The 17,692-nt window shown below is 46.5% G+C and overlaps 1 protein-coding gene across 1 annotated transcript in view; it reads right to left on the bottom strand.

Moving 5' to 3' along the window:
* Btbd9 (BTB domain containing 9) overlaps positions 1–17,692 on the bottom strand; it is a 333,829-nt gene that overhangs the window by 13,609 nt on the left and 302,528 nt on the right. The window lies entirely within an intron of this gene.

Here is a 17,692-nt window from a genome sequence, read left to right as displayed (position 1 = left end):
TACTGTCTGCAGATGGTTCTTAGCAAGTGAAGTGGCAAGAATGTGGGTGTGGGTCGGTGGAAATGTAATGGAGGTGGGCAGGAATGTGAAACATGCATCCCTTATCTGTACCAGGAGACATGGCACAGGATGGGGCTGGACCCATTTCAAAGGGCAAGTCCCACACCTAAGCCCACAGCAGTGGAGTCACTCACTGCCAAGCCAGAGATGGCACCTAGGCAGGCAAATTCTCCACAATCCTCCCCCCTTTTCTGCTTCCAAATGCAGCCCATGTAGCCTGCTCTCAGGACTGGCCCATCTGTGTTCTCTAGTGTAACCCCAATATTTTAAGGGCAATGCTATACCTATCAACTTGGGTGGAAACCAGCCACACAGGCCTGGAACAAACGCTGAAGGGAGGGGATCTCATCAGAATGCACCAGAGGAGCGCGGGACACCCACCACTGTAAACTCCAATAATATTTTCTGTAATAAATGTGAGGAGTTCACAGTAGCTGCCATCCCTCCTCCGCTCACACAGTGGAAATGCCAGCTGCTGCGAAGCTGTTTCCTGTAATTGTCTAATTACCAAGTAATGCTAGCAAAGAAAATATATGTATTTGCAGTTTGTTTTTCCCCCTTTGGCTTCAGGTGCTCCATTCTCTCTCCTCTCTCTCTCTCTCTCTCTCTCTCTCTCTTTCTCCCCTCCCCTCCCCTCTCTTTCTCTCTCCAAACCTCCCACTGAGATTGATTCACTGCTGCCTGGACACTAGTCCTCTTAAGGTCATTAAAAAGTCATTACCATCCTGTGTACAAAGGCTGTGCCTCTGAAAGCAGTTTTCTGAAAACAGAGTAAGAAAAATCACTCTCTGGGTAAGAATGTTATCTTCATAAGGAGGCGAGGCTGCCTGACCATTGGAGCTTGAGCTCTTGCCTCGTTTCCTTGGGGGACCCTGGTCCTCGGCCCCCTGGCTCTCTCCAGCAGCCTGCTGACAGGAGGCAGACTGTAGGCAGGGAAGGCCTGCAGGCTGTGGGGGGTTCCACCGGCTCGGTGGTCCCTCCTGACGTAAGCCTCATTCTTGCAGCAGGTGAGGGGGGAGGGAAAGAGAATCACTGTGCCCCATCTCCGTCTCTAAAGGAAGCTGCAGTACACACGCGAAAGCTGGTCTGCCACCTGCTTCTCAGAAAAACAGAAGTAGGATGAATGACAACAGCCTGTCACAACTGCTGGGCTGGAGTCAAGAGTTTCACAGAAAGGATGGGCTGGGAGGGAGGGTAGAAGAGAGGCTGCAGAACCACGACTTTTTTTTGGCCTCAGCTTTCTAAACCAGTGGTGCAGGTACAGGGCGAGACTTTGCACGTGGAAGTTCTCGGTCCTCGTGGCTTGCGTGGCTCTGGACTTGCAGCATGTGCCCCGCCCTTCCTCCTCAGGACAGGAAGTGAGGCCTGAATTTGGTGTCCGAGGCAGATGGGCCTCATTCTCCACCTCCACAAATGTCCTGTCACGGCCCCCCTCCACTCTCTCAAAACCAGGCTTCCACCTGGCCTTAGGGCTCCGGGCAGGGTGGCAGCCTGAGCAGGAGGGAGCGGTCTGTGAGTAATAAGATCAGAAGGTCTCAATTTAATACCAATCCTCCATTACATTGCATTAGTATCTAATCACATTAGAGTTCATTTGCACTAACACAGCCTGAGAGTTGAATATATGATTTCATTTTCAGCAGAACTAGATACCAATCCTAAGAGCAGAGTATCAGCAGGAAGAAAGGCTGGGTAAGATGAGGTAAAGAGCACTTCTCCCTCCCCAGCTACCAAATCCATTTCCCCCCAACTTCTTTGAAATAACCATCTGCTGCTCAATGTAGAAATGACAAACTGGCTCTGGATGGACATCACCACACCAAGCCACACTTGCATTCGCTGGGAAACCTCAAAAGAGGGCACTTTCTCTAAGATTCCACGGGGCAGGAGCCTCCCACCACAGCACATGAGGGCACGGCCACTGTCGCCATGCTTTGGTGACAGATGGCTTGCCAGGTCTCCTCTTCAGTAGCACATCTTCCATCTTAGAGGAGAGACAAGAGCCTCTGGAATGCAGCAGCCACCCAGTTCAGAGCCAGGTCCTGGGGAGGAGTCTACACAGTAGCAAAATCGATGTAGTCTTTGAAAGTTTGCCACGAACAAGAAAACTCCACATGGGACTATAGTCCAATCCTCATTGGCTCTATAGCAGACAAAATACAGCCCTTTTCTTACTTGTCAGGGCTTCAAGAATGAAGTCTCAATTACAGCCAATTGTAAATATATGCATCACATGCATATGGAGAGAGAGAGAGAGTGAGAGTGAGAAAGAAAGAGAGAGAGAGAAAGAGAGAGAGAGAACTAGTCTAGAGAATAATTGGCAAATAGTGATTAAGATTTTAACTTTGTTAGGGAGTGGGGATGGGGCTGGGGGTAGAGAAGAGAAACAGACTGCTGGGGGAATAGGTAGGTACTAGTAGGAGGGGATCAACCTAACTAACCAGGAGTATAAAGGAGGCTGATTACTGTCAAACAGACCATTTGCAACTAGGTAAATGGAACCTGTTGAAATTGTTTTGGGAAGGGGGAAGAGGGGCAGGAAGCGTGATAGAGAGTGAAATTGATTGGTATACATTGTCTTTTTTTTTTTTTTTTGGTCCAGTCTTGGGGCCTGAACTCTGGGCCTGGGCACTGTCCCTCAGCTCTTCAGCTCAAGGCAAGTGCTCTACCACTTGAGCCACAGCACCACTTCTGGCCTTTTTTTTCTGCTTATGTGGTGCTGAGGAATCGAACCCAGGGCCTCATACATGCAAGGCAAGCACTCTACCACTGAGCCACCTTCCCAGCCCACACATTGTAAACATGTATAGAAATATGACAAATCCCACTCTGTAAAACCAATGTAAGCTAATTAAAAAAAATCAAAACAGAAGGAAAAATATTTTAGCTTTGAAGATTGGGGGTGTGGCTTTGTTGCAGAGTGCTTGCCTAGCATATGTAGGCCATGAATTTGATCCAATGGGGGCAGGGAATACTTTAGCTTTGGATGGAAGAATTTCAAGAATTATTGACTTTAGTTTTGTACTTTCCTGTACTGTTTCAATTTAGTATAGTGTATATGCATACATCTATAAATTCCAGTGATCAGCCACAGACCATGTAACTGGAAGCTACGGAGACACCATCACTGTAGTGTCACAAAAAATACTCGGGTTCAGAGGATGACAGGGGAGTGGGAACCCCAGACAATCTCCAGCTTTCATGGTCTAGGGCAGAGTGGCATGTGGTTGACAATTAGGTCTGGTGCCAGGTTGTCTGGGTGTGATTCCCAGACTGAACTTGGAATGGTTGCTTAACCTTCATGGGCCTCAGCCTCATCTGTAAAATGACAATTATCTGAAATACTTTGTGAAGATTAAGCACATTATCAAATGTAAAACACCTAGAAGAATGTGGGTAGGTCTACTGAGCACTAGAAAAACAATGAATGAACTGGGAAGACATGCTGCTTCCCTGGGCCTCATCAAGTTGGATGGGAAAGGGGATATGACCCAGTGACTACCTGGGCACCCAAGGTGACTCCCACCAGTACCCAAGTCTCTGAGGCAGCTGCGCAGCTGGGCTCTGTGTTAGAATTAGACAGGTATTGGTTGAATGCTTTCTTGGGCTTGGCAGGTGCTGGGTGTTATGAGGGAATCCCTGCAAAATGTAACCTGGCACTTAAGAAGTTCCTCATGCCACCAGGGAGATCAGCTGTCCCTCCACAAACTAATTAGAGAACAATGCAAATGGTACAGTGGTCCCAACTTATAGATTGCCACTGTTCCAAAACTTCCCTCCTAACCAGTTACGTGATGCCTGGAAGCAATTTCTCCAAAGAAATAAAGCTATAAATTTTGATGGGATTCCTAGGCCCATCCACAAAACTCAATTCAGCTCATAATGAGGCTGAAAAACTACATATATGAAGCTTTAAAAAAGGGAAAAAAATGATGTTTCCATAGCAGTAATTAAACAAACCAGAAAAACAAGATTTAAAACCACCTAAGCCGCTCGAGGAATAAGGATTGAATACTGCTGAGAAGTAAAAATCATGGCTGTAAGCTACAAACCCTGGGGATCTGTCAACAGGAGAGTGTCAGCCCAAAGGCCTGTCCCCAGCAGACCAGTGTGTGGTTTGCAGCCATCATCGACCTCATTAGGCTCTGGGCAGCTAGGGTCAGTCTCATGTCAGAGGTGAAGAGGCTGAGGCAGATAGAGGTGGGTCATCTGTGTGATGTCCCACAGCAGCCAGGTGGAGAGTCAACAACAAGAGTTAGACTTCATGACTAGTAGTTCTAAAAAGAGTGCAACGGGAAACTTTCAAGTAACTTCCAGAGCTGGGTGCTGGTGGCTCATATCTTAATCCTAGTTACTCAGGGGGCTGACATCTGAGGTTTGTGGTTTGAAAGTCTATAAGACTCTCACCTCCAATTAACTGCCGGGGGAAAAAACAACAACAACAACAATAAAACCCAACTGGTAGAGCACTAGCCTTGAGTGAAAAAGCTCAAGGGACAATGGCAGGGTTCAAGCCTCACTAGTGGCACAAAAATAAAGCAAAACAAAACAAACAAAAAAATCAACTTCTAGTGTGGGACACTGGCTGGTCACAGTTCCTCTAGGTCTTATTTCCTGGGTCCCAGAGTATTCCTGACAGCTCACTGTGTGTGCGACATGACTCCAGGGCTGAGGGGTGTGTGTGTGCGTGCGTGCGTGTGTGTGTGTGTGTGTGTGTGTGTGTGCATCACAAGCTGGTCACAGGGAAGTATCCTCTGCTCAGGGTTGTGAGGAGAAGACTAGAAAGGTGAGTGCAGAAACGGATGGCATTACTGATATGGAACCCAGGGCCTCACACTGCCCTGAGCATACCCCAGCCCTGGTAGAATGTCTTTAATCCTTACATTTGCTGAACTTGAGAGGCCCAACAGACACTCCCCACATTGGTAATAACAGAGACAGATCCAAACCCAGAAGGTGTCCTAAAAACCAGGCAAGGCCAGCACACAATATGCAACTGCATAAACAAAACTAGACGTTATTCATGAAAAAGATCAAGCTTACCGAGTAGTGCTAAATATCCTGGAAATATATGTGCTAATATATGTGGTGGTTGTGTCAGGAGAAGGCGAGGAAAGGGACTGCTGGAAACAGACTCAATGTTCACAGCAATATTTCATTTCTTTGATTAAGGTGAAAAAAACTATGAAATATATGTGAGAAATACTAACCACAGTCAGTTCTGGGGGATGAGAATGTAAGTGAATGTTATATTACTTTTTATTCTTTGTATATTTTAAATAGCTTCTGAAATACATAAAACGGAAACAAAGAATCCAAACCTTGTGTGCATGTGAGGCAGGACTTGCTAGAGGTAGAATGAACTCAACTGCAATGTGAAACTTTGGGGAGGCAGCGGCTGGTGCTGGGATCTGCAGCCTGAGGACATCTGCGTCCTCATTCAAAGGACCAAGATAGCCATGTGTTCCCCAGGGCATGGCCTGGGGTGCAGAGGATACCCCACTAGCCCAAGGTGACAGGAGAAGGGGGCTTGCAGAGCTCTGTGGAGAGCAGTTCTCCAGCCTAAGCCGGGTACTGTCCTGTCTTACAAATCCCATGCCAAGGGTATCTAGTGTGCTCAGATTCATACGTACATTATCGCAGGGTGAAGATGCCAGAGCCTTCTATACAAGATTTTATAACTGTGAGGAGGTGTAGCAAAAGAAAATATTTGTCCAAGGCCAGTTAAATGTGCCAGTGAATCTGTGGCTTAATCTTTATTTTCTTTACTTTTATTTTTTGTGTACTGGTAGTGGGGCTCAAACTCAGGGCCCATGTGCTGTCCCTGAGCTTTTTGGCTCAAGGCTAGGACTCTACCACTTGAGCCATAGCTCTACTTCTAGCTTCTTAATGCCTAATTGGAGACAAGTGTCTCATGGGCTTTTCCTGCCTAGGCTGTCTTCAAACTAGGATCCTCAGATCTCAAGCTCTTGAGTAGTTACGATTAAAGGTATGAGCCATGGAACCTCATGGCTTAATCTTTAAAATTTTCTCCCTCCACTAAAAGGGCAATGAGGAAATTTAACATATGACCACACCAACCATATGTGTTATATATCACACCACACATAGACCCAGACCTCACACTGCACAGTGGAGTCCCAGCCAGCCAGGAGGGTTGGGGTGTGCAGGGGGCTGGGGCAGGAGGACCAGCTGAGAACAGGATGCCAGTGTCTCCAGTGTCCAACACCCCCCCTCCCCGGCTCCTTCCTGCTACTCTTTACTTGGTAGGGTCACTCTGGAGACCGTGTCCAAAGAAGTCTGTACTTGTAGATAGCAGGCACAAAGGAGATGGGTCCTGTGGTGGCTGGGTACTGATGATGGTGAGGAAGTGAATATCTTTCCCAGGCTTTTAGGCTATGATCTGGGCTTAGCTGGAGGGCAAGAGATTGGAGGAAATACCCAGAATTACTCACTTGCCTTCTTTCTCTTTGTCCCTCCTTCCTTCCAGTCCTGAATATTTATCAAGCTTACTAGAAACAGGCCCTGGGGACAGGCCAAAGAAGAGTTCTTGCCTTCAAGGAGCTTACAGTAGGAGGTAGAGGTAAAGATACTGCATGGTTCAAAACAACTGTGTGAGCGGACTGAGAGGACTCAGTCAGTGAAGCAGCAGCTGAGCCACGACCTTGGGGGATGGAGATGGCCACACGCAGCTCAGAGCAATCCGGTGAGAGGTCAGAAGGCAGGCGGCTCTGACTGATGGCAGGGGTCTCCCCATGACCCACTCAGCCGCAGCCTGCTAACCGCCAGTTGAGGCTCTCAAACCCATCAGTGGACAAAGGGTTGCCAGCCAGTCCTCTCACTGTCTAGAGTTTAAAGGGGAACGGCACATCAAGGGTCACCAAGGAAAGACTAACATAAAAGATAAAGACAGAAAGCAAATAGAAAAAAAAAAAAAACCTCAGAGGATATAGACACAATTCAATAAGCAGAAGAATAAAACTTCAGAAAAAGAAATCTACCCTACCCTCAGAGATATAAAAGAAAATACCATTATACATTTGAAATAATAAAATGAGATGAAAAAGAAACATTTGGAAAATACGAAAATGCTCTTGAAAATTGTAATTATGAGATGAATAATTCAACAAAAAGGTTAAAAAACTTAAGTGGAGGAAATTTCCCCAGAATGTCAAACATGACAAAGGGAGAAAACAGAATGAGAGAGTCAGAGTAGAGGATCCTTTCTCCAATCAGCACCTGCTTCAATGAAAGAGCAGGGAAAGCACAAACTAACAGGGAAGGATGCACGAGGAAGTTTCCAGAGGTCTGCACGGTACAGAAGCTGCCAAGCAGCCTCCACAGTGAATGGGAGCAATCTACACTGCAGCAAAGCACGCTGCAGCTTGGAGACTTCAGAGGACAGCAAGTGCTTCTGAAGGGGCCCTGAAAGCAGGTCAAAAGCAGATCACATTCACGTGGGAGTTTTCAAAAGCGACACCCGGAGCTGGAAGATAAAGGAGAACTTCCTTCTAAATGCTGAGGGTAAAATTAGTCCCAGCCAAACCACAGTCAAGTGTGAGACAGAACGAAGACACTTTCAGTCATAAATCTCAAACTTCACCTCCAATGCAGCTGTAGAAAAATACCAGAAAAAGTGTTCCACCAGAACAAAGAACTACATGAAGCTATGGAAAAGTTATGGATCTAGAAACAAGGATTCCACACAGGCAGGGAGGATGAGATGGGAGGTCCTGGGATGAGCACTGTGCCACAGGACCAGGGTCTCTACTGACTGGGAAGGCAGGTAGTTGCTAGGGGAGAAGGTAAGCTGAAGGGATGGCATCCAGGCCCAGGGTTCAAGCCCAACGTCCACCAACAACGAAAAAGATTGAAAAAAGGTGAAAATAGATTACTACATGGTTCTTCTCTGAATAACAGTTACACAGTGTGTTAATGCAACACTGATTTTGATGCAAAGAAAAGTAATGGTCAAACTAAACTGAGGTATACTTGTTGGTGTAATGATAACAGGTAACAAACCATTTGAAAGGATACTTTCAAAGCAGGAAGACAAAAAAGTAATGTTTGTATTGGAATTAAGAAATGGCAAAGATAGGCGCCAGTGGCTCAAGCCTATAATCCTAACTTCTCAGGAGGCTGAGATCTAAGGACTGTAGTTCAAAACCAGCCTGGGGCAGGAAAGCCCATGACCCACCAGAAAACTGGAAGTGGAGCTGTGGCTCAAAGTGGTAGAATGCGCCGGGCGCTGGTGGCTCACGCCTGTAATCCTAGCTACTCAGGAGGCTGAGATCTGAGGATCGCGGTTCAAAGCCAGCCCAGGCAGGAGAGACCATGAGACTCCTATCTCCAATAAAACCACCAGAAAACCGGAAGTGGCGCTGTAGCTCAAGTGGTAGAGCACTCGCCTTGAGCTGAAGAGCTAAGGGACAACGCCCAGGCCCAGAGTTCAAGCCCCACGACCGACAAAAAAAAAAAAAAAAAAAAAAAAGTGGTAGAATGCTAGCCTTGAGCAAAAGAGCCCAGACCCCCCAACTTCCCCTCCCCAAAATAGAAAAAGCATACTGAAAAATTCATGTCCAGCTATGGTGATGCCTACTTGTAATCCCAGCTATGCAAGAGGAGTAGGTAGGAAGATTTTGCCTGTTCTGGCAAAAATGTTGAGTTTCTATTTGAAAAATAACTAAAGCAAGAAAAATAAAGGCTGGAGTGGCTCAGAAGGAGGAAGGCCTACTTAGCAAAACAAAAACAAAAACAGGACGAAATCATAGCTTAGAAATATAAATTTACACATAAGAAGAAAGGTCAGAAATGAAGAGATGAGCACATCTGCCCGTGAGCACTGAACAAGTGGGTGAGCGCACAGACACTTGGGACACGCTGTGAGAGGAAGTGTGAACTGAGCATTCCTGTGACCCCTTGAGCTCGTGCGCCCGACACTGCTCCGGCTGTGAGAGTAGAATGGTAGGAGAACAGAAACAACCTAAATGCTCATCGCTGAGAACTGGTTACACAAATGATGGCTCATCTCTGCTGTCTCCATGGAGACAGAGGGGAAACTCAAGAGATCGCCAAGGTACATGAAAATTTGTATAAGAACAAATCATGAAGAAGACACACATTTGTTTTAAACTATCTCTGGAGAAAGATGTTGAGAAAGACATGTTACTGTCTTTGGGTTTTTATTTGGAAGCTATATTAAATGAAAACTGCCTTTTCAAATTATTAAAGTCTTCTAAATCAGGAAAAAGGAAATAGGAGTACAACTTGGGAGGGGAAAGGTGGAGCAGGATACTCACTTTTTCTTGTAAGTCCTGGGGTTCAACACAAATGGTGTATTATGTGCATCTATAAATTTGATAAAAAATTTTGAAGATTTTTTAAAAAAAGCAAACCCATCCAAGACATGGAATGAAGCCTATGGCAAAGAGAGATGCAAAGGCTAGAAGGCAGACATCAGCCTGGGGAAAGATTGCTCAAAGGGGAAGAAATAATAAAGGCTGTCCCTGTCAGCTGAGCTTCTAGCAGTGACTGCAGTGGCCTCTCTATGTTGGGGGCACTGAGAAAGATGTATGTTAGAGGGAGAGTATCATGGAGACTTGCTGGAGGACACCTGTGACCGTTCTTTCTGAGTGCACCTCTCACAATGACCTCACAGCAACCTGCTGGTCTCCATGCATGCTGTCTGGCTCACTGTTGTGAGGGGCCAAGAACTACATTCATCTCTTTAATCATATCTGAAGATGATCTATGTATGGATGACCTAGGGACTGGTGATCTGAGAAAGAGCATTTTCCATGATGCTAAGTGAGGCCGGGATTGTTGTATAATCCAGGCCTGCAGGTCTGTACTGCTGACTCCCTAGAGATAGCTAGAAAGGATGCCTGCTGTGTGGCACAGCCCCCCAGTCAGCACCTGGTCTCTCCTAGCCCTACAACTCCAGTATCGCCAAAATGAAGCCTGGTGGGGCAGACCGGGCTCTAGCTGGGACAGTTAACTGGATTTTATTGCTAGCTCACTGTATGAACTTTGTCCATTCTATTAGCATGCCTTCCATCTCAGGTCCTCAGCCCCTCCCACTTTACTTCCCAGAGGAGCACATACCTCTAGCCCCCCGCAGCTACACCCATGGAAAACCCTCCACCCAAACCCAAACTCCACCCTGCCCTTCACAAAGACTCTCCTAGGTTCCCACCACTTTCTCTGGGATGGGTCTGCGTTCCCCTCTGCTCAGACCTAGCTGTGTGTGCAGAGTACCTCCTGCCTCTAGCCCTGATGTTGTAAGGATGCCCCTGAATAGGGACAGGGGCCAGATAGCTCCCTCTCCTGTGAGGGAGATGGCTTTGTCAGCCCCTCTGATAAACCTCCTTCTCCTGTACGTGACTGTGCCCACGTGGTCTACTGGTATGGGTGGCTTTCACATTCAACCACTATTGAGAAGCCCCTGTGTGCTATGCTCAGGCAAGATGGGACCAAGTTTGTATATTCTGATTGTAGCCCTGCAGTAGCAGGAAAATTGTGGATCAGGAGCTCTAGACACTAGGCTAAGATCAAAGTTGACCACGGGAAGCTCATAGACATAGTTCGCTAGTTTATTGATAATTTTTAAAGGCTGATTTAGCTCCCACTTAAAATTTGGGAGATTCTACTATAAAGTAGACATTTCTGGTTCCTCACAAGATCTGGCAGGCATGGTGTCAGGGGCTGGGCTATGGATTCCAGCCCTCTGGCTTCTGGTGGCTTCTTCAATGACATCACTTATCCATCCAAGGAAGTGATCAGGCTTCCACCTCAGCCTTAGAAAGAACTCAGTCAGGGTTCAAATGGAATGATTTGCAATTTAATTCTTGCCCAAGAAGCTCACTAGCTTCAAAATTCTTTGGAAATATAGCACCAAAGCAAATTAGGTTTCATTATTTAAAAAAAAAAATGAAGAGTTGGAGCAGTGGTGCACGCCTGTGGTAAGAGCTACTTAGGAGGCAGTGATGAGTCAATTACAATCTGAGGCTAACCTAGGCAAAAGTCCTCAAGACTCCATCTGTGCCTGTCACCTGTTACACAGGAGGCATAAATAGAAGGGCCAAGCTCCAGACTGGCCCTGGACCAAACAGTAAGATCCTATCGGAAAAAGAACTAAAGCAAAAAGGGACTAAAAGTGTGGCTCAGGACACCAGCCCAGCAATTATTAGGCCAAGATTTAAGGAGAAAAAAGAAGAAATTAAGTACATCTATCTCCTTACAGAGGTCTCTTCTTGGCCTCAAGACAGGAACAATAAAGCTGGGGAAAGGACTAACTATGTAGTCTCAGTCCCTGTCGTGCCCCGTCTTCCTGGGCTGTGGTTAGCAGTCTGGCTCCAGACAGAGGAGCAGTTCCCACCCTGGCTGCACATCAGGAGCACCTCCTCTCTCCCCACCTACTCTGGGTGTGGGCCCTGCTCCGTCCTTTTCAACAACTTAGGCGGCCAGTGTGCAGGGGCTCCGGTGGGTCCTGTGCCAGGTTGGGGAGCGTCTTGCCAGCATGGAAGAGTGACGTCTTCATTCCTAATCATGGTCCTCCACAGCCTCCTCTCTGGGATGCCTGGGTCTGGGTGGGCACTTGGTGGCTCTGTCCTCTCTCTGGTAGATGCACTTGCATTTAATGCCCTAATAAAAGTTGGTCTTGGGTTTTACCTTTTCTGCTCAGAGGATCAACTTCTCTTTGAGAGGAGTTTTCTCTCAAAGAGAAGGTCAGGACCCAACTGCCAGCCCTTCATATGATCTAAGCTGATAGCTTCTAAAGCCTGTGGCAGCGACCGAAAGGTGTGTGCCCTGGGACCTTCATGGAGTGTTTGAATGAGCCTGGGAGGGGGACTGTTTTCATACTCTACATCTCCGCCCCCCCCCAGCTCCCGCTCCCACTCTCTCTACCATATAGCCTTCCTTGATTCCCCTAAGGGGACACAGTAATTAATGATTAGCATTCCAAAGCTTGGCTTACATCCTGCTAGCCCGTCATATTTAATTACATTTTAACTATATTCGTCTTCGATAATAGCACGAACATAATTTAGATAATTATCTCTCTCTCTCTCTCTCTCTCTCTCTCTCTCTCTCTCTCTCTCTCTCTTCTCTCTTATTCTCTGACTCTGTCTGTCTCACTTAGAGCTCCTTGCAACAAAAATCACTTTCTCGGCTCAAACACATAAACAGACTGTGGGGCCGCGTGCTTTTCTCTTTCCTGTAGCCCCAGCTGTGCTAGAAGCAAAAATGGTTTGGAGGAAAGCAAACTCCTGTTTCTTCCTGTCTCTGGCTTCATGTCTGTACACAACTGGTGTTGTTGGTGGTGGTGGTAGTGTGTATCACACAGAGGCAGAAACCTTTGTGTGGCACAGACACAGGAGAGGCCTGAGTCAATCAAGTTAGTGACTATAAGACATGCTCTTGGTTTGGCATTTCTCTCTTACAAAGTTTAATGGTTTCCCCTCACAAATTTAAGCTCTGTTGATAACAGTCCCAAATGTGGGGAAGTCTTTAGAAGTGTTCTTTCTAACAGGGCTTCTGTAACAAGTGGATCTTATAATTAATGACTTTTAATTCATGTCTATTATCTGCCTTCTCCAGGAGCCCATCAAGTACAAGTGAGAGAAAGACCAGAGACTTCCCCAAGGAAAGTGTGTCTTGAACACACTGCTGCACATGGTTACAAGTTGTTCCAGGGCCCCTCAAACATCAAGGAGGCCACAGGACATCTGAGTCCCTGGCCTCAGCCAAAGGGGCTCCGGACTCCTCAGGAACCTTGGTTCTTTTTCTAGTGAAATTGGCAATATAGCTGAGCTGTTTCATAGTTTATATTGCAAAGTTCAGACATCTAAGAAGATGCTGTGCAAATAAGAGGTTAAGAAATGAGTTCAAGCTAGGTGTCAGTGGCTCACACCTATAATCCTAGCTACTCAGGAGGCTGAGATTTGAGGACTGCAGTTCAAAGGCAGCTCAGGTAGAAAAGCTCATGAGACTTATCTTTTATTAACCACCAAGAAGCCAAAAGTAGAGGTATAGCTTAAATGTCAGAGTACCAACCTTGAGTGAAAAACTGAAAAAGTCAAGCTAGAGTGTGAAGCCATGAGTTACGCCCCAGTTCAGGCAAGTGAGCACCAGAAGCTATGATCCCTGAATCTTGTTCAAAGTTCAGGAGCTGGAGTGTTGGAAAGAACCGAAACCAAGATATGGTGTGGAGATGGAAGGCTGGAGACTTTTCACCCCAATTTCTCCAGGCTCTATATCCTTATAGTACTTTAAGGCCTCAATAAATATGGACTTTGTATAAAAAATTCACTTTGGCTCCACCTTGTCTGATACTGAAGGACTTATCCATTAGCTGGTAATAAGTTGCCTTATTCACATAAAGTTCTCGGTCCACAGAGGCAAGGTCCCCTGCAGAACACTACCAAGCAGACCCTGTACTGGCAAGGGAAGGGCAGGAAGAGGTGGGGCAGGAATGTGTGCGATTTAGATAAAGGGACTTGTCTAGAATTCGTGGCTGCCTCTGGAAAACACTCAAACCAGGTAGACAAGTGCCCAGCACTGAGCTACATACCCAGCCTTTGGTTTTTTGAGACAAGGACTCAGTAGCCTAGGCTTGCTTTGATCAACTGATCATCCTGTCTGTTTCCTGAGTAGTGGGATTACAGGCATGCCCAACACTTTCCAGTCCCTTATAACAAGTCTACCCCACTGTTGGCTGATGGGCAGAAAGGAAACCAGAAATGTGTGGGTTTTCTAGTAAATGAGCAGTAATCTCTTGGGCCTGTAGAGAAATTAGAGCTCACTCAGGGTGGTGACCAGGAGAGGCTGCAGGTCCTCCCTGCAGGAAAAGCAGAAGAGTCTGGGCAGAGCTCGCTGCAGGAGCTCTGCACCCATGGCAGAAGCTCTTTTGCAGTCAATGCAGCTGGGTGGAGTATGTCCATACCAAAGGGACACTGTGGATCTTGGCTTTCATATACTTATGAACTCTTTACAAAATGCATGGTTTACTTTAAGCTAAGCCTGTGCTCAAGCCAGGGAATCTGAAAAGCAGGCAGGATAGGGAACATGATCCTGTAGAGGTTCCAATAGCTTGATCTGCTCAGGCTGCTCAGTAGGTGCTAGGGGGCACTCCTGCTTTTGACCTCTGAAATGCCTAGTTAGGGGCTGAAATTTTCCTGCAGTCTAGTAACAACTAGGAATGAAGTCTTTGCTGAGCAGCAACCGCAAAGCCAGCAGCTTCAGCCATGTTTCTGCCAGGAGACATCTCTGGAGGCCTGTGAGGGGAGACAGTAGATTCAGTCTGCTGCTCCCAGAGGATTCCCTGTCCTCAGCAAACAATACTCAAGCAACGTACTGATTTACTGATGTAAGTGGTTCCTTTCAGCAAGGCAGCAAGCAAAAAGAGGCTGCTGTCTCCCTGAGCTCTCCTCCTCCTCTTCCTCTTCCTCCCCAGCTCTGGTGACTGCCCCACACCTGGCTCTCCCCAGCAGTGCACTCCCTCCCAGACACACACTGGAGATGTGAGAACCAGGCATAGACAGGAGCCAGTTTTCAAATGTTAAGATTTTGGCAATTTCATTTCCTAGTGTTTGAAATACCAAAGGGATTTAGAACACAATGAGAACTAAACCCTCTGAGTTTCAGGTTTTAAAATAAAGGGTTGCTTTTCTGGAAATTCATGCTAAAGGCCCATCCATGCTAAATAAAATCTGGCCCTGCCCCCAGAAACTCATCAGAGTGCACACAGAGGAGCAAGTGAGGGATCTTCTAGGACCATCAGATCAGAGTGCACACAGATGAGCAAGTGAGGGCCTTCTAGAAAGACCATCAGACTTTCTCACAATCAAAACGGATCAATTTCATATCTAAAAATTACACTACTCTCCTGCGGCATTCCAGAGCTGATGACATGTTGAAGCCGTTCCACACCTAACACCGGGGAGATATTCAGTAAAAAATTTAAAAATAGACTCCTCCTCTCAGCCTGTAAGGGCCTGATATTTGCAGCTGAAGAGATTGAAAATCAGGGGCATTGGGGGAAGCTTAAAAAAATTTCCAGAGTCCACAAAAATGTTCCTTTATGATGAAAACGGTAGCTCTTAGCACTGAGCTGCCTAAGACTAGCCTGGAGCATTTTATTGGGATCTCTGACTAGGAGTTCTGTAATAAAAAGGTGACAGGTCTTTGAGGTAAGCTCCATAAAGGCCCTTTTCAGAATTTGCATTAAGTCCACATTTAACACAATTAATCCACTGCGTTCAATGAGAACAATCAAGACAGTGAATGACGTACAAAGCTGAAGTGATGTTGTGTGTGTGCGTGAGAACTACACCATCTCTGTGTGTGCCAAGGGAGCGCTCTCTCACTGAGCCTCCCCCACCCTCCATTTCTCTTTTTCAAACACTTTATTGAAAACAAAAAACCACTCCTCACCACCACTCAACTTGATGTCAATGACATTCTGGGTCCAGCATCTGTTTGCCTAGACACTCTTAAGACTTATGTACAATGTGTGCATTCCTGTAGGAATGCACAACCTGTGTCCAGCATGTGGCCCCTTCCCCAGGCTCCTTCTGTGCTGTGGCCTGGATACAGGAGAGGGGGCTTCTTCTGCTGCCTCTGTCCTCAGCACCAGAGTGCGGAAGGATCCAGGTAGGCTGCCTGCTCCCTCCACAATGCAGCCAGACAATGAGACAGGGCAGGTGACAACAGGGCTGTTTAGTACACAGAGAAGTTAAATAATTTCATTAACCTATGACACAAAATCAGATACCCAAACCAGTAGAATTTAGTGGGCCTCAAGAAGGACTGGAGGTATAGAAGGCCAGGGGAAATCCTCAGATAATTTTTAATGGTCACCCAGGTAAAATCAAAGAAGATTTTGCAGGGCTGGGAAGGTGGTTCGGTGGTAGAGCGCTTGCCTTGCATGCATGAGGCCCTCGGTTTGATTCCCCAGCACCACATAAGCAAAAAGAAAAAAAGCCGGAAGTGGCGCTGTGGCTCAAGTGGTAGAGTGCTAGCTGAAGAGCTGAGGGACAGCGCCCAGGCCGAGTTCAGGCCCCACGACCAGACCCCCTTCCCCCCACAAAAAGAAGATTTGCTTCTTGTGAGGAATTCTGATCTCTTTTTCAGGCTAGAAACCTCAGAGATTCCCTCTTTGTATTTTTGCAAACGCGCGCGTGCGTGCGTGAGTGCGTGTGTGTGTGTGTGTGTGTGTGTGTGTGTGTCTAGGATTAACACCTGCTTTGAATTTTAGCTTTATTGATAGCCACAAGGTTAAGGCATCAAAAAAATTGCTTTACTACTACCTAGAAAACAAACAGCGATGAGACATACAGGAAATATGGTTTCCTCTCAGGTTTCCTTTCAATCTACCCCTGGTTATTTGCCATGCTAGGCTCCTGCCCTGAGGGTTTTTAGAGTTGAAGGCAGATGCCAGGAAGTCAGATTGCATTCAACAAGGTTAAAAGTTATCCTTGGCACATGGAAATCTCCGGCAATAAAATACTGCAAGGATGTTGCTGAGCTAAATCGGCTTATTTTTCTGTATTATTTCTTGGAGAAGAAGGTTGCTGGGTGAAAGGGATGGGTGAGAAAAGTGACCAGTAACTCTTTCTGATTCTATTGTCAGGCTTTAAAATCAGATAGATCAGCTATTAATCTCAGAAAGCCAGCAGTGAGTGTGTGCAATAAATTTGTCATCATTTTATGAATAAGCTCTCGGTCATGAGGGCTTACTGTCTGGCAATTCACCTTTTCCATGATATTTTCTATCACTTGTATTTTGGAGCGGCTTAGAAAGAATATTATTTGTGTTCCTGGAGATCAGAACATAAAAAACCCTCAGAGTGATGGAGACATCCAGGCAGGCTTCGTGTCTGCCTCTGGGCTCGCTAAGCAAACAGTTTGCCAATGCTTGAGTACACAGCACCAGGGGACAGCAAGTACTCTTACAGGACCAGGAGAGCACTCAGCCCTCAAAGCTGCTAACGAAGGCCCTGTTAGCACTGGATGACGTCGCCTGTGCCCATTGGCTTTCTGTCAAAGATTGTCAAATACAGCTGTTGGTAATCACAGCTGGCAAGTGGTTTAGTCAATATTTTTGAAAAGTTCAACCAAGTGTGTGAAAGCACAAAGTAGATTTTTCTACGGTTGCTGGGTAGTGTACCCGGTGCCCCCTTTGTGATGGCTCTGGGCCATGGGAATCACATGGCATCCGCTGGGCAGCCCTGCAGGCCTGCGGGTACAAGGCTGCAGAGACGACGGAACTTCAGCAGTTCTATCACTCAGCTGTGTTACTCTCCCACTAAGTCAGCAGAACTATAGATCTGAAATTTTGTACTGAGGAGTCTTTAAACCAGAGAGCAACTAGAAAACAAACAGAAAACCATAGAGAGGGACTCCACAGCAAAGGAAAATCCTTCATGCTAATAACTCTATTCCATCCTTGCCTGAATACATGGGCCCCAAGCAGGTGTCTGTCCTGTATTCCTAGTCTAGCTTTTCCCCTCAGTGAAGTGCCTTATATCTGTGACAGCATCTGAAGACTTGGTCATGGCAGAGAAATCCTCACTGCCCCACAAAGGCACCACTGAACAGTGAATTGTGCTGTCAGTACCTGAGGTAGGGG

This window comes from Dipodomys merriami, unplaced genomic scaffold, assembly GCF_024711535.1.
Source record: "Dipodomys merriami isolate MVZ:Mamm:240054 unplaced genomic scaffold, mDipMer1.0.p SCAF_16, whole genome shotgun sequence".
In the NCBI taxonomy this organism is placed as follows: domain Eukaryota; kingdom Metazoa; phylum Chordata; class Mammalia; order Rodentia; family Heteromyidae; genus Dipodomys; species Dipodomys merriami.
The sequence above is the reverse complement of the archived record's forward strand: the minus strand, read 5'-3'. Positions and strand labels throughout refer to the sequence as shown.